Source organism: Lepidochelys kempii, chromosome 1, assembly GCF_965140265.1.
Source record: "Lepidochelys kempii isolate rLepKem1 chromosome 1, rLepKem1.hap2, whole genome shotgun sequence".
Classification (NCBI taxonomy): Eukaryota; Metazoa; Chordata; order Testudines; family Cheloniidae; genus Lepidochelys; species Lepidochelys kempii.
The window spans coordinates 264,476,275-264,502,610 of NC_133256.1; the positions used below are offsets into that span (position 1 = coordinate 264,476,275).

The 26,336-nt window shown below is 43.0% G+C and overlaps 1 protein-coding gene across 7 annotated transcripts in view; it reads right to left on the bottom strand.

Annotated features, from left to right (window-relative positions):
- The window catches only part of ANO4 (anoctamin 4), a 288,922-nt gene that overhangs the window by 246,804 nt on the left and 15,782 nt on the right, over nucleotides 1-26,336 (bottom strand). The window contains exon 1 of one of the 7 annotated variants that reach the window (XM_073327402.1): nucleotides 7,976-8,082. The exons of the other annotated variants lie outside the window; for them this stretch is intronic. The gene's annotated coding sequence lies outside the window, so the exon portion shown is untranslated. Of the gene's footprint in view, nucleotides 1-7,975; nucleotides 8,083-26,336 lie in introns of those variants that run through there. 7 annotated transcript variants of the gene reach the window in all.

Genomic DNA, 26,336 nt, shown 5'->3' on the forward strand with positions numbered 1-26,336 from the left:
TAATTCAATTTTCTTGAGGATTCACTATGATTGTGGTATGTGACCACAGTCTATTAAAGATGAACACTTAAAATATGTTCAATCAAAACAATACAAGTTATTTTGAAACACAAGAGAGTCACAAGAGAGTCATATTTTCCCCCAACTGATGCAGTATTGCTCTAAAATGATTCAGCTGTCCAGACATCAGTGATCAATGATTCAGTTCAGGCCTCCCTCTCAAACATCAGATTATAATAATGCAGGGAGAAATAATTGTATAGTTCAGACCTATCATACCCTGTGAGAGACATCTGAAAGGTGAGATGTAAAAATGGCAAACATTATATCAAAAGGAGGTTATTTATAAATAATTGGGGCTCTTTTCACACATTACGTTGAAAGATTCACGAGTCTGACAGACAGCCATATAAACCCAAAACATTACAAAGACTTGAAGTCTTAAGCCTTCAGCACAGGCACAGAAAATCACCAAGATCACATTTCTATAAGGAGGCATGTAAGACACACGTCACTCAGATCCTGATGACTTGCTTGGAATCGGTGGACCAGATCCTTAGCTGGTATAAATCACAAAGAAACATGCAGATTCTGCTTGCCTTATCCCTTCCTTCTCTTCCTTACAGACATAACTTTTCTAAGGCCTTGTCTACACTGGCAAGTTTCTGTGCAGTAAAGCAGCTTTCTGTGCTGTAACTCCCAAGGTGGACGCACTGCCAAGCCACTTAGTTCGCAGAAACTGCACAGTTGCAGCGCTGTAAAAAACAAAACAAAAAAAACCACCACCCCCACGAGAGGCGTACAGCTTTCTGTGCTGGGCTACAGCACCACGATGCCAATGTAGACATCCTGGTCAATTACAGCGCTGCAGCTGGCCTCCAGGAGGTGTCCTACAATGTCTGTTCTCAACTCTCTGGTCATTTGTTTGAACTCTACTGCCCTGTCCTTAGGTGACCCACCGTGAGCCCCACATCTTAAATTCCTTGGGAATTTTGAAAGTCCCCTTCCTGTTTGTTCAGTGACACGTGCAGTGGTCTCAGCACATCTTTCCAGGTGGCCAGGCCTGCCAGGCGATCCTCCACTTGTAGCAATGTCGAGCTGCTGGACCTCATCAGCATTTGGGGAGAGAAGGCTGTGCAGTCCCAGCTGAGCTCCAGTCATAGGAATTATGATACCCATGGCAGATTTCACGATGCATAACAGAAGGGGGCCATGACTGGGATACACTGCAGCGCATTGTCAAAGTGAAGGAGCTGCGGAACGCCTACCACAAGGTGCAGGAGGCAAATCGCCGCTCTGGTGCTGCGCCCATGAGCTGCCAGTTCTACAAACAGCTGGATGTGATACTTGTTGGCGATCCCACCTCCACTGCGAAGGCCACTGTGGATACTTTGGTGGCTCGCATGCCAGTCGAGAGTGGACCGAGCCAGGAGGAGGAAATCTTGGATGAGGATGTGGAGAGGGAGGGGAACCCAGAGGCAGAGGATGACTTGGAGGTCAGTGATGCATGCAGCCAGGAGCTCTTCTCTACCCCAGAGGAGGCTAGCCAGTCACAGCTGTCAGATCTTGGTGAAGTGCAAACAGGAGGAGGCGGCCCCTGGTAAGTGGCTTTGATTATGGGAATCGCTGAAGCGAGTTGTTGGGGGGAGGAGGGTTGCAGAAAGCAGGCTTGTGTCTGTATGATGCACATACCACCAAGTGCCTAGTCTGAGCAGCGGAACAAGGTGTTGATTGACTCCCTCACTTCAAGGGAATGCACCTCAGATCTCCAGGAGACTCTCATGGAGACACTGTGCAATCCGCTGCCGCAGGTTCTTTGGCAGAACTGCTTTGTTTCTTGCCCCATTAAAGGTAACTTTCCCACGCCACTCTGCTGTCACTTGCGGGGGGGGAAAGGGGGGACCATTGCTGTACACAGGCAAGCCTCATAAGGGCCAGGGCAGAGGCCGCATTCTTGGAGAAAACCCTCCCTTGATTCCCTGCTCACCCTCAGCAGCGAGATATTTTCCATAATGAACACAGCCTGTGGAAAATATGGGGACAGGAATGTTATAAGCCCTCCCCGCCAGTGCTGGCTCTCTCCAAGAGCCACGTGCCCAGTGTACAGTACGGTCCTGGAACACTGATTTCCCCTGACCCTGCAGTTACTCACCATTTGCCGTTACTCACTCTCCTGCAGACCAAAGAGGCAGAGCACGCAGTACACAAACCATTGAAAGATGGCACCAAATGTGGACTGAAGCACAGGGATTGCTGGGATGAGAAGCAATGATCACGGGGCACTGGGACAGGAACCAGGATGCCCCGTGACCCCCTCTGCCTTCCCACAACTCTTAGCAGCAGAAGAGGAAGAGGTGCTCTGTGGGTTAGCTGCCCAGAGTGCACCACTCTGAATACCGATGCAAATGCCGCAAGTGTGAACATGCTATTGTGCAGGCAGCTGACAGTGTGAACACACAACAGCAGTTTCCCTTCAGTGCTCTCTGAGCAGCAATGTAACTCTGCCAGTGTAGTCATGCCCTAAGACAACCTCTCCTTCCATCTATACGTCAACCACCTCTCTCCAAAACAAAGACGACTTGAAATATATTCTCCCAAAGAATTCTAGGGAGTGAAGATTTTGTTTCCTTTTCTATGCCTCACTTTTACCCTGGTAATTTACTATCTTATTTGAGCAAGGCGAGGCTGGCCGGAGGGTGCACACTCTGTATGAGCTAGTATTACCTATTATCTTCCTTCTCTGCTTGTCCATTTAAACTTGTTCACATGGGGAGAGATTTTTCAATGGCACAAATGGGATTAGGTGTCCATTTTTGTTGGCTTTCAATAGGAGCTGGGCACCTAACTGTTCTTTGCGTCTTTGAAAAATCTCCCCCTTTATCTGTTATTTATTTAAAATGTAGCTCTTTTTTCTGGCAGGATTTTGCACCAGAAGCTGTGCTTGGTTTGGAAGACAATATAAAGTAGGACAACAGTCCATGTGTAGAAAGAGACCTTCCCAGGGCTCTCTTCCTCATCTTCTGCTGCCCTCTGACTGTACCGCAAATGAAGGGAAATCAGGGGTCAGGGAGCAGAGCTAACCCATCTCTCTTGCACGCAGTGCTGCATGCATGAGATGCAGGGGAGGACGGGGAAGAGGAAGTGCTGTAACATGTAGGTAAGGTGCAGCATTTCTCCCCCACCTGAAGGAAGTGCTGGGGTCAAGAGAAAGCAGCAGAAGCAATAACCAGCCAAGCTGGCCACACATGAGTATGTTACATGGTGGTGCTAGACAAATGGAGAAATGGAAAGGCAGGGATGGGATCTGTAGCACAAATGCTGCTCACTTTCCACATCAGGTAAAGAATGGGTTTTGGAAAGCAAGAGTGGCCTTATCTTAGCCCCTCCAATGTAAACAAGTTGACCGGTCTCAGTTAAAAGCCCAAGGCAGTGGTGGGGAGCATGGAACGTTACTGTTTAACATTGAAACAACATTTAAACAGGTATCAGAAGGAGACAGAAACGTCACAAACAAACCCTTGTATTCCAATAACACTGCGTCAATGGTGCGCTTACCTTTCATCCAAAGCCTGGTTGCCAGGGAAGGCTTAAATGTATCAATTTTAATTAAAAGGAGAATGGTGACCTGGGTTCAGCTTTCCTCCACTTCATCAAAATAATCTGCATTTTGTTCTGCATGGCCTCTACCTATATCAAGTGGATGATTCCCTGTAATGTTTTATAATATGAAAAACCACAAAGGGCCAGACCCTCAGCTGGTATAGATTGATAGATACAAAGGCCAGAAAGGACCACTGTGGTCATCTAGTCTGACCTCCTGTATAAACACAGGCCACAGAACTTCTCTAAAGTAATTCCTAGAGCAGATCATTTAGACAATCAACATCTGATTTTGATTTAAAAATTGCTAGTGATGGAGAATTGTTCCAATGGGTAATTACTCCCCCCTATTAAAATTTACATAATTAGACAGGACTAGGCTGATTTCCACCAGCTGAGGATCTGGACCATAGTGTTTGATTTTCAGTCTATGATGTTTTGACCATTGTGTCATTCCTGGTTACCGTACCCAGAGCCATCCCTCGGGTACAGCAAACTGGGGTGACTGCTCCAGGGCCCGCACTTTGGGGGGTCCCGTGGGCCGGTGCGATTGGCCAGCATGGTCACTCCTGGAAGGGACGCGTCACTTCCTCCCCAGGCTCCCGCACCCTCCTAGGGACAGCCCTGACTGTATCCATAATCAACGTTAACAGAAATCCTCTCACACAGATGAATATGTCTGGGCAGCCATTGCAATGACAGGACACAGCTTATTAAAGGTCAAGTACCTTTTTAAACCATGATTTTATTGAGCACACCATGGATGGTCCCGTGATAACACAGGTACCTCTGAACACATGCATTACTGGTTATACTTAAGGAGTTAAATTCACTCAGGTCTGAAGGGAGGCAGTGAGGACAGGCAAAGCATTTTTGCATTGGAACCTACACAGCTCCTGAATGCAGCAGGGGGATTTCTTATGGCCCCAAGTAGGCCAATTCAGAATGGCACACAAAAACTGGGATATCAACTCACAGGATGCATCTTGAGTGCCCCAAATCTCCAGCATAAAGTAGGTGGATGATCTGCAGTGACTATTGCAGCCCATAAACTGAATAGAGGCCACAGACAGCCTGCATAGGAGGCCTATGGCCAGCATACATTTGATCTACATCCCCTCCCCCCAACTCCCTACCAAACTTTAATGGACTCGGGACATAAAACCCAATTACTTAGGCTTTGTGCAGACAGAATGAATTTTACCCAGAGAAACAGATGTTTAACACTAGGTCTGCTAATTACTCATCTAAATATTCCAGTATTGAAAAATCAAAGATACTGTATTAGTGCTCAATTTATGTGAAAGACTGATGGCATTGGGAGCAGTTGCAGACATTTTTGGATTCCCTAATAGAAAGAATATGGGTCTTAAATAACCATGAGAGGAAGGGACAGATAAGAAGGAAAACATCAAGGTTATCAGTGGAACACACAAAGCATTAATCCAGGGTTTGACCTGAATTTTCCCAGTAAACTTGGGCTGGCTCAGATGCTTTGTGTTAATCTTTTTCATAAAGCGTTTTAATGCTGAGGTCTGGAAGCTTCTGGCTTTGCACAGTTTCTTCACCAAAGCCATTCTCCTCCCCCCGACCCAACCTGTTTTTCTCCTCACTACCCATTAAAACAAACTGCAAAAGGTGCAGTGTTCTCCAGTGTTTGTTTTGAACTTTTGTTCATTTTGGTGATGTAAACAAGAGCCTGTCTTTCTCTCACTTAAATGAACGATAAATTGATATTTAAATTTGCGCTCTCGGTGGGAATAGTTTCCAGCTCCTCTGTGAGGATAATTCTATGCACTCTGCATTGTAGATGTTCTGACTAATTTAAAAACCAGGCTACTTACTATAAATTTGACTTCCCTGACTAGCTTGAGCTAGTTATGCATACAGCATGGCCAACATCAATATGCTAACTTAGCCCTCCCACCCCCATCTAAAGTTCGACGGTCTCACCTCTGCGGTATGTCTGCAGGACTTGCTTGTACAGTAATTCTAATACTTCAGAGATCAGAAGGATGTATGTCATTTTGCACTGACATCACAAGTTTCAGTGCCCATTCAGGATTTTGGTGCCATTTCAAAGTAAAACTAATAGGATAATTGTTAATGCTAGATAATAATCAATATAAGAAATAGTGAATAAATGGAATTTTTAAACCACAAATTATCTTGTTACTCTTTTTAAAAAGATGGTTCTAATGGCCCTACTCAGACTGCAAAATGAGAGAGAGAGTGTGTGTGTACGCACACGATATGTTCATGCACAATGTAATGCACCAGCAGTCTATTTGAGACAATGTTTGCAAATATCAAGAGTTCAACAGCTATTTGTACAAATGATTATTCATTTCAAAATTCATGTCAGCACTGTGCTATTCATTATTCTCTTCTATAGAAAGTTTCAGTTATCCAATCAGGGATCACAAACAGTTCCATTTCATTTTAGTGACCAAAGACCATGAACAGTCAAAGTGAATAATTTACAAACAACTCAGAGGAAATGTTTGTTTGCATAAGACCATTGGTCAAATACATTATGGGCTATCAGGATTGGTTCGTTAATGATTCATCGACATAAGAGTTAAATTTTCTGGATAATTTATTGCCAAATAATTCAACCAGCTCTAATAGTCACCTGTTATTTCTATAGGACATCCTCAGAGCACAAATCCCTCACTTCCACTTTACCACGATCTTTATAAATGAAAAATACTCACAGCGTAAGGATAACCTAACACAATAGCCAGTTTTGTTTGTACAAGATCTTCTTCTAGTGGTGACAATATGACTTTCTTATTATGTAGCTTAAAAGATGTATATAGTTCAATACATTATACAGTTCAATACATTAGAACCCACCATGGATCTCTCCCCAGTACATCATTGGGTCAGAGCGGAATAAAACTCAAACAGAATGGAAAAACTAAATGTGTCTATGAAGTTAATCTTCATAGTGTGCTGAACAAAGAATACTCAAACAATGATTTCTAATTTATTTAATGGCTACAGTCACGGTGAAAAAAAAAGAGCCACAGAAGAATAAAACTCCATTGTCCCTCCATGTGGAAGAAGTACACATTGAGAATGTGTACACAAGGCTTTTATAAAACCTTGATAAAGAGATTGAAAGAAACATGAATTTGATTTTATGGAAATGTGATGAACACTGTGATAGCTTAAGGTAGAATATAACTTGTAAAAGCTCTAAGTGTTCTGAACAAAAAGATACAATAGATCAATATACTACACACCTCTAAACTAATGTAAAAATCAAACCGGTGACTTTCTGGAATGATTAGATTCTCTGATACTATCATAGAATCATAGAATATCAGGGTTGGAAGGGACCTCAGGAGGTCATCTAGTCCAACCCCCTGCTCAAGCAGGACCAATCCCCAATTAAATCATCCCAGCCAGGGCTTTGTCAAGCCTGACCTTAAAAACTTCTAAGGAAGGAGATTCTACCACCTCCCTAGGTAATGCATTCCAGTGTTTCACCACCCTCCTAGTGAAAAAGCTTTTCCTAATATCCAACCTAAACCTCCCCCACTGCAACTTGAGACCATTACTCCTTGTCCTGTCCTCTTCTACCACTGAGAATAGTCTAGAACCATCCTCTCTGGAACCACCTCTCAGGTAGTTGAAAGCAGCTATCAAATCCCCCCTCATTCTTCTCTTCTGCAGACTAAACAATCCCAGTTCCCTCAGCCTCTCCTCATAAGTCATGTGTTCCAGACCCCTAATCATTTTTGTTGCCCTTCGCTGGACTCTCTCCAATTTATCCACATCCTTCTTGTAGTGTGGGGCCCAAAACTGGATACAGTACTCCAGATGAGGCCTCACCAATGTCGAATAGAGGGGGACGATCACGTCCCTCGATCTGCTCGCTGTGCCCCTACTTATACATCCCAAAATGCCATTGGCCTTCTTGGCAACAAGGGCACGCTGCTGACTCATATCCAGCTTCTCGTCCACTGTCACCCCTACATCCTTTTCCGCAGAACTGCTGCCTAGCCATTCGGTCCCTAGTCTGTAGTGGTGCATTGGGTTCTTCCGTCCTAAGTGCAGGACCCTGCACTTATCCTTATTGAACCTCATCAGATTTCTTTTGGCCCAATCCTCTAATTTGTCTAGGTCCCTCTGTATCTTATCCCTGCCCTCCAGCGTATCTACCACTCCTCCTAGTTTAGTATCATCTGCAAATTTGCTGAGAGTGCAATCCACACCATCCTCCAGATCATTTATGAAGATATTGAACAAAACCGGCCCCAGGACCGACCCCTGCGGCACTCCACTTGACGCCGGCTGCCAACTAGACATGGAGCCGTTGATCACTACCCGTTGAGCCCGACAATCTAGCCAACTTTCTACCCACCTTATAGTGCATTCATCCAGCTCATACTTCTTTAACTTGTTGACAAGAATACTGTGGGAGACCGTGTCAAAAGCTTTGCTCAAGTCAAGAAACAATACATCCACTGCTTTCCCTTCATCCACAGAACCAGTAATCTCATCATAGAAGGCGATTAGATTAGTCGGGCATGACCTTCCCTTGGTGAATTCATGCTGACTGTTCTTGATCACTTTCCTCTCATGTAAGTGCTTCAGAATTGATTCTTTGAGGACCTGCTCCATGATTTTTCCGGGGACTGAGGTGAGGCTGACTGGCCTGTAGTTCCCAGGATCCTCCTTCTTCCCTTTTTTAAAGTTTGGCACTACATTAGCCTTTTTCCAGTCATCAGGGACTTCCCCCGTTTGCCACGAGTTTTCAAAGATAATGGCCAATGGCTCTGCAATCACAGCCGCCAATTCCTTTAGCACTCTCGGATGCAACTCGTCCGGCCCCATGGACTTGTGCACATCCAGCTTTTCTAAATAGTCCCTAACCACCTCTTTCTCCACAGAGGGCTGGCCATCTACTCCCCATGCTGTGATGCCCAGCGCAGCAGTCTGGGAGCTGACCTTGTTAGTGAAGACAGAGGCAAAAAAAAGCATTGAGTACATTAGCTTTTTCCACATCCTCTGTCACTAGGTTGCCTCCCACATTCATTGCCTCCCTCATTCCCTGTAACACTAACTTGAAAGCATGGTTGGTAATTGAATCCAGACTATTTAAACCAGTTGATAGTGTATCCTAAGAAGTTACTAAATCACCAATAAAAGCTCTGAAAGCAAGAAAATTAAAAATCAGCTGGCACAAATACTAATGCAGCTATTGCAGCATTGGCCTCCAAAGGCTTTTCACTGAGATAATATGTAGTTTCTACTGTGAGCCTGGTGCCTAGAGTGGCTGTTCCCTAACTCCAACCCTTCAGGTGACCATTCTTTCAGGCCTCAGAGATCCCCATTGTGTAGAGGTCAAAGAGGCTGTTGGGGCCTCAAGTGTTGAGATAAAGGGGAGCAGAAGAGGGAAGGTCCACTTCTTACCACTAATGCATGACTCAGTTCATGCAGTTAATATTAGGACTGGCTGGAAAGCAAGAAATCCATTCTGCAAAAAATTTCAAGGTTTTGAAATTTGGCTTGATTCTAAATTGGAACAAAAATGAAACTTCAAACTTTTTTTTTTTGCGGGGGGAGACAAAAAACCCACACCACACCCCACCAACCATGAGAGAAAGACTAACTATAGTCCAGTGAATCAACCTTGGTCTCTTACATCCCAGGTAAGTGTGCTCACCAGGCAGTGCTTGGGTTTTTTTTTTTGCAGTCTCTCTCTCTTTCGTTCGGTCTCCCCTCACCCTCCCAACCAAGTTTCCTGGGTAACATTTAATCTCAACTGATGTGTTTCCACAAAGTGTTTTGGTTTTGACAAACTGGCATTTTTCAATTAAAACTCTTCTGTGGAAGAATCTCTGACCCGCCTAGTTAATATGCATTTGCTCCACTTATGAAACACAGACAAGAGGAGCCCATGTTGAGTTACAACACCACTTCTTCACAGCAAAAAAAACTAAGCACATTCAGGTTCTGAATAAATAGTTAAGGCATTTCAGCTTCCAATTCATTCAAATTACCAAAGTCTTTCTTCAGTCTTGTATCAAATAAATGTGCCACTTACACCATATGGCAGGATCACAAAGGATCTAAAAGTCTAAACTGAAAAGGATTTAAGCAGTATCAAAAACTAAGAACTTCCACTGCATTAAGATTAAATGGCACTCTCCCAGTCAGATAGTGACAAAAGTAACATTACTTTAAACATTTGCTTGATTGCCATATAGATTTCTTTACAAACCTAATATTTCCAGTATTAACACTGAGTCTCTCTAACAGGGTGGATAAAATTTTAATCTAATTTTTTTTAAAAAATTAGATTTTTGAACATTTAAATTGGATTTTTAAATTTAAATAATTCAAAAATTAAATTTGAAATTACAACATCCTGTGTTAAGGCCTAAAATTGTAGTCTATTAAAATCATGTAAATTAAAATACAAGCAATAATACTAAGCATACATGTTTGATACCATGTTTTAAAGAAAGCCATACCACTGACTTGGTGGAAATCATTGGCTAAGTACCAGGAACCAGAGTTTGTTGAAATGCAAAATCAGCTTTTCATAGCAAGAGCCTCTTCTGAAAGTGCAAAGAGAATATTTTGATCTTAGTTCATTCAACTGGTTCAGTTCAATGACCAGTGTTAAAGAAACCAATTAGAAGTTTGGGGTGGGGGGAGAAGAGAGAAAAACAGGAAAGCTTGTTTTTCTTCTTCCAATCTATGAATTAAAATTAAGTTAGAGAGGATGGGATCTACTCCTTCTACGATCCTGAAGAACACAGTGTCTAGAAAAAAACTACACCATACTTTTGTTGAATAAAATCAGTTAATTTTAAATGCAAAATGTGTTTTGATAAATTTCTTATATACCCAGCACTTTTAATGTAAATTTAATAATATTAATAATGTTTGTGTATTTTAGTTGAATTTTTATTTCTTTTCACATACAGCTTGAGACAAATCACAAGTTAAAAAAAATTTAGTAAATAAGAAATGCATCATTCACAATTTAACATAAACGTAAGTTAAGAACCTGAATAAAGGTAAATTAAGCTATATAACTGCTTAAATAAGTGTGCAGATATGGTATATCCTCCCAAAGAAGTACCAAATTTAGTTTTAAAAAAACATGTTTTAGTTGAACACTAATGAGATTTTAGTTATTTTCCTAAAAAAAGTTGGAAGTACAAATGCAAACTTAAAATTGGTTATTTAACTCAAGGTTTTTACTTGCCGATTTAAATCGGTAAAGTAAAACAATTGCTGGAAGAGTCTGAATGGATGAGGGGCTAGAATGGTGTTGTGTGTGCTTAGTGCCATTACTGTGACTTAGTTCACCCCAAGTCCCCTCCCCTCCCAATTCCAATGCATGAAAAATATTTCACCTGATGGAGATAGAGATTTTTCTGAGTAATATTTTATATAAGATAGTGCTGGGTAGGGAGATGGACAAACTGTTTTCTGTGAAACTAGACAGTTTCCCAGCAAGTCTTCTCCATATTGACAAGTCTCCAGATCCAGAATAATGTAGCTTTAATGCACCAAAATACAGAGTACACATACTTTTCAGAGCTTCAATATTGACAAGTTACTTAAATCTAGCATTTAAAATCCAATTTCAGAAAAAAGATTAAATGAAAGATTAATTTTGATGAAGTTTCCACGTACTTAAGGATATTCATCAAGCCGTATAAAAATATTACAGCATGAAGCATCACACCTACCCCATAGTAAGTTTGCAAACAGAATTCTAATACAGAAAGCTAAAATTAGATTTATCACTTCAGAACACAGTACCAGCTACTAGGACGAAATGAATGATGCTTTGCTACATCTGAATTACTGGTAGTATTTATAGTTACAAAGATACTATATATGTGCAACAAATAAAAACACTGCAAACAAATCAAAACAGGAAAAGATGCAAAAAAGGGACATCCCTGCCATATTGCGTTAGCATGAGCTATGCTGCTATTTCTCTAAGAACAATTAAGTAACTGGGCCAGATTCTCAGAAGAGCTGAATGCTTACAGCCCCTACTGATGTAAGTGAGAGCAGTGGGTGCGCAGCATCTCTGAAAATCAGGCCCATTGTTCTTAACCACTCCGAAGTTCAGCGTGACAACTCTGGGGTTGACAAGGCAAGCAGGGCTGGCCTTACCATGAGGGGAACTGAAGCAGCTGCCTCAGATGCTAGACTTTGGGGGGGGGGGCGTGCCACGAGGACCCAGAGTGTAGAAAATTGTGTCTGCTGCTGGTGCATATGTATTCTCTCTGCTCTAGATGCACAGAGATGGTAGAGCGCTGTGCTGGAGGAAGGAGGGCACAAGAGACATAAAACAGGCAGCTAAGAGAAAAAGGTGAGAGGGAATAACAGAAAGCAACAAGAGCTGCAGGGAGAGAGAGGAGGAGGAGGAGCCTCTTATGTACCTCTCTCACACCCCCAGGAGCCTGGACTGATTAACACCAGCTTCTCAGGGAGCTTCCTGTTTCTTGCTGCTTCCCTGAACGCACTTGAGAAGAACAGGCAGTCGGCTGAAGTAGTAGGAGCCAGGTAGGCCCTTAAGACACGGATATCTTCCCTCACTCAGGCCCTGCTACCAGCCTGCTTATTTGTCCCCTTCAACTGAGTGTTGAGAGCCACTATAGTTGGCACAGCACAGCAGTCATGAGTGAAAGAAGAAAACACCCCTCTGGGGCAGCATTCAGAAAAAGAAAGAAAGCAAAGGAAGCTTTTCTATCTAAGCAGGAAGGAGCTCTCCTGAGATACATAGACACAAATGTTCACGGTCAGCCTTCCAGCCCCAGTGAGGATGTGAGTGGTGAGGAGATACCTGATCTTCCAGTTAGTTGGAGTGCAGGTGACCTGGCAGCTACTGCAGCATCCATATCTCCATCTCAAATGGGTGTAACCAGGCACATTCCTGAAGAAAAGTATAGATCAGAGAACAGTGTGGTGGAGGTGCAAGAAACAGCTGCTGCTGACTTTATTTCCTTAAGTCTAGATGATCCAGGACTTTGGACCCACTTGAGCAGTAGCCTGAGGGACTTCCTTGTACTGCATGGGCTACAGCAAGTGAAACTTCTATTTTCATTGTCTTTGGGGAACATGAAGTTTCCATCCAACACATTACTGGCGTGAAATCCCCAGTGGTGACAAAGTGGAGAGGCCATGGCTTATCTACTCAAAAACCCAAAATGCTGCATACTGTTTTTGTTGCAAACTCTTCCAGTCTAATGTTCCAGCTACATTGGGTTCCACAGGAACAAAGGACTGGAAAAATCTGGCTAGAAATCTGGCATGCCATGAGAAGGCAGCAAATCACCAGAGAACATTCCATAGGTGGAAAGAGCTTGAGAGGAGACAAAGGTTAAAGGCCACCATAGATGATCAGCATCAAGAGAAGATTGCATCAGAGTCTCTTTACCAGCAACATGTTCTGAAAAGGCTCATTGCCATTGTGAGAATGCTTGCTACCCAAAACCTAGCACTGCCTGGCACTTCAGACCAGCTGTATGTGCCAAACAATGGAAACTTCCTTAAAATTGTGGAGCTGATGGCTGAGTTTGATGCTGTACTCCAGAAGCATCTAAGAAGAGTCACCACCCAAGAAATGTACACACCACTACCTTGGAAAAAATTCAAAATGAGATCATACAGTTACTGGCAACAAAACTCAAACAGAAGATTGTGGCAGATCTGAAGTCAGCAAGATATTACTCTGTTATTCTGGATTGCACACCTGACATCAGCCATACGGAACAAATGACTTTAATGGTGTGTTTTGTAAAAACAACAACAGAACCTAGTGAAAATGTCCCTGCAATGGTGACTGTCAGAGAGCATTTTCTAGAATCTGACATTGATGATGCACATTTGTCATATCAGCTCCTGTAGTTTCTTAAAAAGCTGGAAGCTACGGGAATTGCGATAGTGGACAGGAGAGGTCAGGGCTGTGATAATGGTGCCAACATGAGAGGAAAGAACAGAGGAGTGCAGACACAGATCTGAGAGTTAAACCCTCAAGCTTTTTTCTCCCATGCAGTTCTCATTCATTGAACTTGGTGGTCAGTGATGCAGCATCAGCTTCTAGTGAGGCTGCTGAATTTTTTAATGTAATTCAAAGCATCTATGTATTTTTCTGTGCATCAACTCATCGATGGCAAATCTTGAAGCATCATCTGGGAACATCCTCCAACACTGAAACCACTGAGTACCACATGATGGGAAAGTTGAGTGGAGGCGATAAAACCTAACACACACCAAATTAGGAAGATAGTTGCCACCATAGTTGCCATTATGGGGGATGATGCTAGGACTGGAACTGTTCATGGGAGAACAGTGGGAGAGGGAAATGGAATCACCAGAAACATACATAACTTCAAATTTCTGTGTGGCTTAGTGATGTGGCATGACTTATTGTTTGAAATAAATGTTGTAAGCAAGAGACTCCATGATGTTGACCTGGATATATATGGAGCAATGGAACAACTGGAGAAAGCAAAGTCATACCTACAGTCTTACCGGCCAGATGAGGGATTTCAAGATGTTTTAAAGAGTGCACAGAAGTTGGCAGAGGAACTTCACCCTGAAGCTATTTTCCCACCCATTCAAGAGTCACCAAAGAAGACGACATTTTGATTATAAGTCACGGGATAATCCCACAAGAGACCCCAAACAACAATTCAAAGTTGAATTCTTTAACCAGGTGCTAGACTGTGCAATACAGTCAGCTAAAGAACGTTTCATGCAGCTCAAGGAACACAGCAGTATATTTGGGATGTTGTATGATATTCCAAAACTCCTCACTATACCTGAAGACCTACACCAGCAATGCAGGGCACTAGAGACAGCATTGACACATGAAGAAAAGGAGTACTTGTGGCACCTTAGAGACTAACCAATTTATTTGAGCATGAGCATGATGACATGCGCGATATTGATGCGAGGGATTTAGGTGATGTATCTTGAAAGGGCTTTCAAGTTCATTTCAGCAGGATCAACTCCAAAGGCTGTTCTGGAATATATGAGCAAAAATAAGATGACCACTCTTTCCAAATGCTTTTGTTGCTCTGCGCATACTTCTAACACTTCCTGTAACAGTTACCAGTTGAGAACGCAGCTTCTCCAAGCTGAAGTTAATAAAAAACATCTACACTCCACAATGACACAGGAGAGGCTGGTCGGCCTTGCAACCATCTCAATAGATCATGAGCTGGCCCAGACTGTGGACCTTCAGCAGGAAGCAGTTCAAATCTTTGCAACTAAGAAGCCCTGGAAAGCACCACTTTAACTTTTCTTGTCTGGTATTTCTATCTGTTTGAATAATCAAAATTTCAAATGCCTGAACAGCAAATGTAAGTGTTACTTAAAATTTTTGAACAAGGCATTTTAAGTTGTTAGTTCTCCTTTATTGGGGTAGGTAGCAGAGCAGTACCATGAGAGGAGTAGAACAGGAAGACGACCTTTTCAAAGTTTTGGCCCAAGTGAGGGGCCATGGGGGCGTCATTTGAGCTCCCTGTCTCAGGTGCCAAAATGTTGTGGGCCAGCCCTGAAGGCAAGCTCTACCACAACAGATGGATCCGTACTATAGCTGATTAAGAAACTGACCCATGACAATATTTGCCATAGATGGGTCTCCAAACCAATGCTTGAAAATTTACCCACCAGTGTGGCTGGGACAAAACTGCTACAGAAAGTGGCCTCAAGAATACTTCCTGTAATGGTGCTGAAAAGTTTTTTCCCCAATCTACTCCAGCAATTAAATCCCTTTCAACACCAATCGATGGGGAACGGTTGTCAGCAATCAGTCAATTTTCTTGGGTAGATGGGACCTAACGCAGCAAAATGTCTAATGAATGTTTAGTGTGAAAGTGATGGCCATTTTCCTATTTGCCTAGGGCTGCAAAATCTCAGAGTTGGTACAACCACTCATAAGTGCAATATGCCTGCACTATATTATTTTAATTTGCTCTTCATTTGCAATTTTAGGTGGGAAACAAGTCAGCACTTTCTAAGCATATGGCTTGGACAATTTATACAAACATTTGCAACATGGCACCCTGAAATGCACACACACACAAACTGCAAAATGTACTGAAAAAATATAGTTAGCAGGGCACCAAGTCTGGAAAATGAGTATCAGATACTGTAGTTTTCACACATGCTGTAAACTATCTTACTGGTGGCAAAAGCTGCCCCCCTGCTACACCCATATTTCTCACATGGTAGACAATATGGGACCCTTGCATGCATAAGGATGGTAAGTTAGGCCATGACAAGTGGTGCATAACCTTTCCAGAACTGAAGGCCACAGGAGACTTGACAGGAGGCCTGTGATGGGGTCAAGACTCACCACCCCTGACACCTCCCACTGATCACTCCAGGAATTAGCTCATGACCGCTGCAGGACATCCTCAACACGTGGTAGCTTGTTCATTGTCTCCGCTCCTCTGTCCCAGAACCTATGTTCCTCCCTGCTCAGCTGCATCCTCTGCAGAGCACTCTACATCCACTTGAGGACACTGCCCACCAGTCTGGTCTCACCACCCCCGCTTCCGGGGGGTTTTGTTAACTGCAGTTCTACCATTTGTCCCTGCCTCAGTGGCCAACCACAACCCTAGAGTCTAGACTTTTATCGCAGGGGCAGGTCACGGTCTCTCTCCTCAACAGCGAGGGACAGTGCAAGGGGGGGAACCCAGGCTCACCTGCTACTCTGGGTCCCAACCCAGGGACCCTCTAGTGGCAGCCTCCTTCTGCCCCCTGCCTATTTCCCTGGACCACTTCGCCTTTGACCCTATGCACCTTCGCAACCCCTCTTAGCAAGGGCCACAGCCTGGCAGGTATCTGGGCCAGAGCTCAGCTCAGCTCAGCTCAGCTCAGCTCAGCTCAGCTCAGCTCAGCTCAGCTCAGCTCAGCTCAGCTCAGCTCAGCTCAGCTCAGCTCAGCTCAGCTCAGCTCAGCAGCCAGTCCTCCCCCCTTACTAGTCAGGGAGTGATTACCTTCACCTCTGCTAGGCAACCTTTATATAGGACCTAGCCCAGCCCTGATTGGCTGCCTCTTTCCCTGCTCTGATTGGCTCTCCCAAGGCCTTCTCTGATTGGCTGCTGGTCTGCGCCGCCTCTCAGGCCTGGTTCAGCCCTTTTTCTCAGGGGGTGGGCCACCGCCACACCACAGGGCAACAACTCAATTTTTTAAGGAAAAAAATAGCCACATCAGATTTGGTTCTTACTTATAACTGATCAGTATTTCCGTCTTCATTTGTGGTCACCAGTATCATAATCATCAATAGCAATTGCTTAGTAGAGACAAGGAAGTGCTTTACTCACAAATTATAAAAGGACATAAGAAAATTTAAGGATACATGATAACTCAAGTGGCTTCTAATGACTTACAATAACTGACTTCTCTAAGCCAAAAATAAATTATTGCAACCTCATAAAGTTATGCCATAGTGAATGAAATATACTGTTTGTGTGCCTTATCCAGTGTGAAGTCAATCGAATCTATCTATCTCTCTATCTCTAGGTACTTATTTGGCCCAGGCAATAACTGAACTTTATTGCTTTTATCCTCACAACACCCCACTGAGGGAGGGAAGCACTATTATCCTAATTTGAAAGATGGGGAATTGAGGCACAGAGGGTAGGTCTGTACAGCAAAGAAAAACCCAGAGCTGGCCTATGCCATCTGACTCGGGCTCATGGGGCTCGGGCTGTGGGGCTGTTTCATTGCTGTGTAGACTTCCAGGCTCAGGCTGGAGCCAGAGCTATGAGCCCCTCCCACCACACAGGGTCCTAAAGCCTGCAGTTCTAATCCTTCCAAGTTTACTTACAGAGCCTTTACAAAAATTCATGAGTTAATCCTCACAATTCCTTTATGAAGTAGGTGAGTCTTATTATCCACAATTTTCCAAAGTCTGCAGAAGTCACCAGCAGAGTTAGAACTAGACCAATACAAAGGACCTTTTTAACACCATTTTATTTGGGCTGGCAACTTGCCAGTAATAGCAGATTACCCTGGAGCAATGATTTTCTCCATTACTTTGAGTTTATATCACCATTCAGTGTGTTATTTGTGTCTGTGTGTTGTGTGTCTAAACTAGTCTGTCAGTATCTCAAGACAGGAATTTATTATATTTACAGCTGTAAGCACACTATTGGTGCTCAAATAATAAAGTAAAGCAAGTAAAATGAGCCGGGGGGCAGGACGGGAAAACAACATCTTTCAAACAATACTTCAGACAAGAAATGACCCTACTGTGGACAGAGCCTAGCCACTCTCAGACAGCAAGTGCTACCCTCTGCAACCCTAACTCCTATCGTTGAGCACTTATGGGAGCAATCCCACTGAATTCAACGAGACTGTCTGCATTTGTAAGTGCTCACCCTGGCTGCACAGTCCAGCCCTAGGTATGTCTGGACTCTGGAGATCTCCACAATAGCTATTTCAGTTTATCTGTGGGTCTGTCCACACAGCAGCTGAGAGGTGTAATTCCTGGCTTAGGTAGCCATACAGGTGCTAGCTCTGCTCCAGCCAGCACGCTAAAAATAGTAGCGTGGCTGCAGCAGCACAGGGGGCAGCTAGGGCTAGTCGCCTGAGTACAATCCTGCCTGAGCCCCTGGGAACACACGCGAGCGACTAGCCCAAGCCACCACTCATGCTATTGCAGCCACACGTCTAATTTTAGCACATTGGCTCAAACAGAGTTAGTACATGTATGCTTACCTATGTACGCCTGCCCAGAGCTAGTGCATCTACGCCTACCCACGTACATCTACCCGGACATTATAGCTGCCAGCTGCAGTGTAGGGATACCCTGTGTGTCTGGCCTTGGCTCCGTTTGAGGTGTAGGCTTTGAATATCACCTTCTGAAGCATGAATACGAAATTTCTTGTTTGTCTGTCTAGAGAATTTTTTTTTTAAATTCCTGTCAGAGTTGAATTATAATCACACTTTTTTCATGATTTAAACAGGTGTTTGAGTGGGAACAGCCCTGATGTTTTAAAAAAATGGTTTAAAAACTGTGAAATAATAATACTAGTGATATGGTGTATCCAAAACTGAATCACCCCCTTTGCGATACCTTAAAGGTGCACTCACCCTGCCCCAACCAACAGTCCGGAGTGTATGCCTATCCCACAGTCCTAGTGACTGACGTTGAAGGATGACCCCTCCTTCTACACACACATCACTGATAATCTGGAACTGCAACGCAAAAGTACCTGTCCCTGCTCCTCTCACAGTTGTCTTTGTGCTCTCCCTGGTCCCGTGAAAGGATCTGGGGCACCAACTTTTCTCATTGCTCTCTTTAAGCTTGTAGAGGAGTTTGCTGCTATCCCAGTGCCATCCTTGTCGCTGGGGACTAATCTCCAACAGTCAGGAGCTCCTTGCTTTACCTGCTTCTGATGCCACCGGGGCCACAAGGAGGCATTTTGGTGAGAGAAGAGCTCCCCACTTACCCAGCTAGGCTATCCCCTCCCTGCTGTCTCTGCCTCCTCTGGCTCTACAGAAGGGAGCCTGGGGATGGGAGACTCACTGCCCCCAAAGCACCCTCCCTCTTGGTCCCTGGCCCTATAGACTGAACTAAGCGTTGGAAACCTTCTTCCCTTCTGCATGTGAATGACATGGTGGGGAGCCTTCAGACCCCTCTGCTTTACTTAACCTAGTTGAGGAGAGATTCAGCATCCAGGCCCTTTGCTGTCCTTGACCCTGGTGAGGGGACCGTTCAGCTCACGCTGTTCACTACCTGCTTCCTCCTTCTTTCTCCTGTCTCTGTCTAGGTCCCTGGGAGAATGAAAAGGAAATGTGTTGGTTCACAGTTCAAGGGAATCCCCAGCATGACTTCTTGTCTGGTTCCCTTCCCAGTTCCATGCAGAGACCTGGGGAGGGCCGGGGGAAAACACTTTTTTGAGCTCAGTGCAGGGGCACAGCCAGGAAAGACATTTTCCCACTGGCCCTCTGTCCTTCTCCATACCTTCATGAAAGGATTCTGGAGTAGTTGGGAAAGGGGGGAGGGGGGAACACGTTCTCCTTGGTTCAGGGCAGGGAGTGAGGACAGACCATTCCAACTGATACTCTTGCTGGCTCCTCCTGAGTCTTGAGGTGTCTGGAAGACAGTTTCCCATGAACCCATTCCATCTCCTATCATTTGTTCCCCTCTCCCAGCCTTGCTCCTGATACCCCTGGCGCTGTTAACTGCTACAGTAGAGAGCGGACCAATAAAAGGAGATATTTTTTATAAGTTGTACTGTCAGCCTGTGTAGAGCTCACTGCTGGATGAGGGCCACCAAGACAAATGGCTCAACAGAATTTTTAAAGAAACTGGATCATTTTATGACCATTTAATTACATTTGCTACTATGCAAGATATGACAATGTTACCAAGGAAACCAGACCTCAGACTTCAGAGGATTACATTGATCACCTGAAGGGGTCAAGGAAGGGATCACCTTCCCACATGTCCCAACAGTACAGAATTGGCTAGATGCATTATGAGGGTTATTCTTCTTCCTCTGTTAGCATTAAATACTGGCCACTGCCAAAGTCAAGATACTACATTAGCTGGATCAATGTTCTGAATTAACACACCACTTCCTATATAGTGTAATGGTAATATTCTATATATTGATCTAGCAGTGCACTTCCTATATATTGTAACAGTAAAACAGCCTAGTTTAATCTCATTTATTGGTCTGATTATCTCAATTCTACCATTGGAATCTTGTCTTTTTTGTTTAAAGAGTCACACTTAGGCCTGCAATGCGTTTACTCGCTATTGTTCTAGGTAACACCTTACTTTATTGAAAATGAAAGAGATTAGAGGGGAAAATAATATCTCCCGTCTTTTTGGTTTGTTTCCTGTTTGTATTCAAGAGTGCTTTGTGTATAGTCAGTTTCACCACTGTGAAGAGCGCCTTTCTGACTTTGAAGACTTCTGCACTAGCCCTGCTCTGTGAGCTCCTGTACACATTTCTCTCCACGCTCTAGTGCTGTTGTTGTCTTGAATTTGTTTGCATTCAAGGATTTTTTTTTAACTTTATGACTATATAAAGTATTAAAGTGTATACATTTAAATTTAAGTCTTATGGGGAAAGGCCCCTTCCATATCCCATGCACAATCCAGGAAGGGGATCACTCGGGAGGCTGTACTCTCAATTTCCAGGCCTCCACAATAAACCAGGGAGCATATGTTTCACCTCCTTCCTCACCTTCTCATCCAGGATCACTGCTTGAAGCTGTGAAGAGGAACAGAGGGCCAGTGGTAAAGTGTTATTTTAGCTACCAGGAAGTACAGGAGTCATTTCAATGACTGTACTCCTTTCCAGTGTAGCTTTGCTAGTGTGCCAAATGAAGGAGCTAAGGGATGAGGCTGGAGTCAGAGTGAATTCTTGGGGAACCAAGTGGAAGAGATCTTGGGGGAACTCCAACACTCCTCAGAGCTTTGTGAGCCATCCTTCCTTCTTGCTTACAATTTCAAGAAGTTCTAAAGCATTCACATAATGAGCAAAGTAGTACAAGCTTCCCCACCTAATATACCTCTATTGTAAGCAGGAGGGAACTAGAGCTAGGGTTTGTCCTTATGATTGTCACTTCTTAAGCTCTGTGCTTGGACTGTATTGACTGCCAATTGGAATGGTGGTTTCTGGGATGTGGACATCTTCCAGGCACAGGACTAAAACTACCAAGTAATTTCAGACCACCTGGCAATCAACACAAGGTCACTGCCAGCCTGTATCAAGTTCTAGTTTATGACGTACAGATGGAATGTTCAGACCCAGTTACCAATTCTCTGAGTCCTCTAGCTGTTCTTTTAGGCCTGATCTGGAAGAAATACCACCTATGAGGATCAGTTTACGGGACTGAAGCCTTAAATTGTGGGCATCTTCAAAGGTGCTGTCCAAGGATCCCTAATGCCATGAATTGTCAATTCCTCCATGGCAACATGTTACAACATAAAAAAACAGCAAATGTAAATCAAAAAGGATAAGTACTAAGTGATTTTTTGGAGTCTCCCTCAGGTTCACAACTGTATTTTGCTAATATTAAACTTCAGTAAAAACAGTTGAAGAGTAGCTCTGTCAAATTCTCCTTTTTATTTTTACGCAATTTGTAACTTCTTCTCCCCTTTTTCACATTCACCATAGTTAGACTGTTTGCCAGCTGAATATCCCTATTCAGAAACCTGGGGCAATGTTCATTTACCGATCAGCCCAGCTTCAGAAACTTGAGTGGAGCAACCACTAACCACCATCCAAAACTGAAACATCTTATGTGCTCCTTTGCTTTGATCACCCATTTACTAGCATATGGCGGTTTACTTGTGCTTCAGATTCCTCACCACATGGGTTTTGAGTACAGTGAATCTCAGCTGGGGCACCTTGGCCCTACTGCAATACAAATAATAAATAAGGATGATGATAATGTTATTCAAAAGTTGAGGCCTGGGATTGAACTATGAGAAAATTTTGATTGGTCATATTAGCTCTTCCTCATGTAATAACACAATTTCCGTTAATAAAAATAAGTGTCAGGTTTTGTAATATTTCTGACCACCACAATGGCTTAAATTGTCCACCCCAGTTCTGTCTCCTTTTGCATAACTGAGCGGTGCAAGGGGGATGTAGCCTGGCCACAGCTGTCAAACTGAGAACTCCTCCATGGGAGGGGAATTCTCATCTGGTGTGAAGCCTTTTAGAGCTGACTCCTGTGCTAACCACACCCTCCCCCACCCCAGAATAGGGGAGTGTTGAGGGCAGGGAAGGAATGTGATGGGCGAGAGAGGGGCAGAACAGAATGCTCCTACAGCAATTCTCAGCTCTTTTTCGCTCTTAGGGCCCTAGGCTGTTCCTATTTATGTCAGGGATAAACCAGAGCAGTTTGAGAATCAGGGAATTGTAACCATCTCCACTACATCCCTTCCCTCCATTGCGGTGCAAGAGAAAATCTGCCTCTATAGTTTAAATTAGTCAAAAGGACTAGTATGTATTGCGAAGTCAATTATATATCTAATGGAGACAGCCGGAATTAGCATGCATTTTAGCAATAGGTTTCATTCATGCAGGGAATTTTTGCACACTCATGCCTAAGTTCATCTTCGTCAGTCGACCAGCAAGCACCGATTAAGCATAAAGGAGTACCTGCGATATTTGTCTCAATACGTATTACGTACTGAAGGAGATTATAGCAACAACAGAGCCATAAATACATCCAATGTTTGAATAAATTTAAGAAAACACCTGACATCATAAAATGAAGCTGAAATGTAAAGACAAACCTGATTCTACTGGAGGCTCACCAGACTCAAGATGTGGTTTAAATCTTGTGGACATCCCTGATTCTTTTTTCAAATGTGTATTGGTGTGGCAGTGGATAAGGCAGTACAGCTATAATGGACCCACACTGCTGATGCAAAACACACTGTCCATGTAGTTTACTGCAGGGAATTTCAAAGAAACCTGCTGATCTGTAGAACTCACTCTTTAAAAAAAAAATCTTGAACTCAATAAACTTTTGGTTGTGATTGGTATGAGAGCGATGCAGGGATGTTCCTCTAACTTACTCTCTAATATAAGCAAAGGCTCTTTGGGGAAAGAAAAAAAATCTACAGTTAGATTTTAAATATTCAGGATTTTTAGTTAACAGGGTTTCAGGATCGACCCTGTTTATTAAACACTGATTCGTCACCAAAGTTCCTCTTCTGAACCTCACTCCCACACTCCACCCCAAGTGGTATATTCAAATTAGCTAACCTAATTACAGAAAACCAAGCATACAGCTGGATAATTAAAGTAAAGTTGTTTACTTAACGTCTATATTGAGAGTAATTTTCACCAGAAATCAAAGGTTTTAATTTGCAAAACACCCATTAAGTGAGCTTTATCTCCGTTGTGCACATGAGGAATCTGAGGTAGAGATGTTAAGGCCTTATCTATGTTGGGAATTGGCCCTGATTTCAGCCGTGAGTCTAGTTGTACCAGTGGATACGCTCAGCACAGACAAGGAAACTTGCCCTGGTGCAGGTACAATGATGGCTGAAATTGTGGCTAATGCCCAATGGAGTAGACAAGGCCTGAGTGACTTGCCCAAAGGCCAGACAGCAAATCACTGGCAGAGTCAGGATCAGAACGTAGGAACCCTAACCTCTAATTGCTATGGTCAGGCCAATGCACCGTACCTCCCTCTCAAGTAAAAGGCAATTCAAAAGTAGTTAAATAACTACAAAACCCACCATCAATTTATTACAGGTTTTTAAAGCAAATATATTTCTCTATTGTTCTTTTGTTCCTGTGTTCAGTACAATTGCACCAGCTTACTCCAGTGGTGAATTACGTACAGAGTTAGAAAAATCCAGAAATGGGATCCTCTCTGTAGCTAATGTGAGGGCCTTCGCCATTGATTTCTTCAGAGTCCAAGTTTTCATAAAAAGATAAAGAAAAGGCCTTATGGTTGTAAAGGTAACTGTCCAAAGGTGAGCAGAGCGTAAGCCAACTCAGTGTTGTCTTCACTGAGTCTGAAAACAGACAGCTCCTGTACCTCGGCAGCTGCTCTTAGCTTTGCCATGCAGCAGTAGAGTGAAGGTTCTGTTCAGCTTTCATTGCAGTTATTCACAATCCTGTAGGCAGCAGTGAAACTGACCCAGATCAGATCCATTTCCTGCCACTGTTACTACTTGAGAAAAACTCTGAGCAGCAGCAAAGGCCGGATTTGGAATTATTCATAGGAGAGAAGGACCCAAAAATAGTCCGCCAGCAGACTGACAGAGTAGAAGAGACACTTCCCACCTCTTGGAAAAGTGAGAAGGCTGTAGACCTCTCGTTGTAGCCATCAGAAGGCACTAGAGTAGGGAGGAGACAGAAAGTACTTTTTCTTGTCAAGGAAGTGGAGGTGGGTGACACTTCAAGTTTGTCAGGCAGACATCCTACGAATAAGAATTCCCAAACTAAGGGCTCGGTTATTCAATATGGTGCTGCCAGGTAGAGCTCCTGGACTTTTTTATCTATCTCTGCCTTGTAAGGGGATGGTTAACCCTCTTCACACTCTGATTGTCTAATTACCTCTCACTGGGATTTTTAACAAACAGCTCAATGAGGAAGTTTGTGACATTAAAGGTTGTGGTTCCCTGCTTGAGTATCATTATTTCATTTTGCTGTTCCTTAGTAAGTGGCAGCCACAGGTCATCACCAACTGTTAAGATTTATTTATTTATTTTAAGACTATGACAATGCCTCCACTATTTATTATGGCCTGAGTCAGAGGCTTAGGGAGAAAATATAAGATGGGGAGAACGGAAGTCCTCTGAATTCGGTTGGGGAATGTACCTAGAACTCAGCTCTTCCAGAACTGCAATAATGTTCCTTTCATTAATTTACAAGTACCCATTAGTTTGTGGCCAGCCTGAGCCTTTGCTTTCATTTCTTTATAATGCTTCCTGTCAATGATTATTTTGTGACATTTGCATTGTATGGCAGCTGTGGTGTTTCTAAACTTTGCATTATTTTCTTCCACATCTGACTCTGTTTTACTTAATTAAGGCTCTATCTCTCTAGATAGAGTTAATAAAATTTTTCAAATACTTTGAGGGCTTTACAGAGGGAGGACTGATGGCTGTTAATAACTCTCTTTTCCTATTGGTTTTTATTTTCAAGGCTGACTGTAATAAAATTAATAAATATAATTTTTTTTTACTAAAACAGTTCATCCAGCTATTCAGTCCAAGCCTTGTTGTGGATAATATTGACAGTTTGCCCCTGAGAAATAGATCTCAGTAGAATAACAAGCTTCCACACAGTCTTCCTGCATTTTACACTGTGCCTATTCGGTGCTTGTCCTCTCTGCTAAGACTGTCAGATAACAAGGTTCACAACTGGGCATAGTGGGTTTTTTTGTGATGTGGACTTTAGTTAACTAGGCATCTTTCACCTACATGAAACTAATTTGCTAAAAGATAGCAACAGCTTCTCACCTGAGCTGGGTTCTAGCCAGTGACTCAGAGGCGGACGGCTCAAAAGTAATAACACTTATTGATCTGGCCCTGGTGTTGGTGTTTTGTTTGTTTATTTGTAATTTCCCTAAGACTATAATTTAAGTAAGGATTCTTCAGTAATTTCCTTGTAGTAATCCAGATAGCAGAGATCTATTGTAGCTCATTAGTTTAGAGATTACTAAAATAGACTTCTCACATCAATTTTGAGCAGCTCTTCGATAGGATTTATATTGACCTATACTAATCCCTTGATAAATGTATCACACAAACTGCATGACTCCTGAACATGTATTTAAAGTCCAATACCTGATTTCTAGAGGAACTTTATGCCTGTGGATGGATACCTATGACCAGCTTTCATTGACAAATTAATCTTTTTATTTCTCCAGGGTCCTTACACTCACTCTTAAAGAAATATAAATTCATTAGTACAACAAACAATTCTTTATTATCTCACAACTCAATAACATTTAAGCATAGTGTTATTAACCTCTTATATTTTATTTTTTAAGTGCAATATAGGAGTGTGATCTGTGGAAGAGAATATAATCCTTTAACTGTGAGGGGTTTAGACTTATTGTATTATTCTGGATTCAGGTTAAGAAAAAGTATGCTCCCAAACTTGAGAGAAAATGTGATTTTATGCATCTCAATTCATCAAGTCACAACTCTCTCTTCATTCAAATGTCTCTAAAAACTTACTTCCTCCAAAATGCCTAAAGAAAGCAATTGCGTAATTTTAAAAATCCCC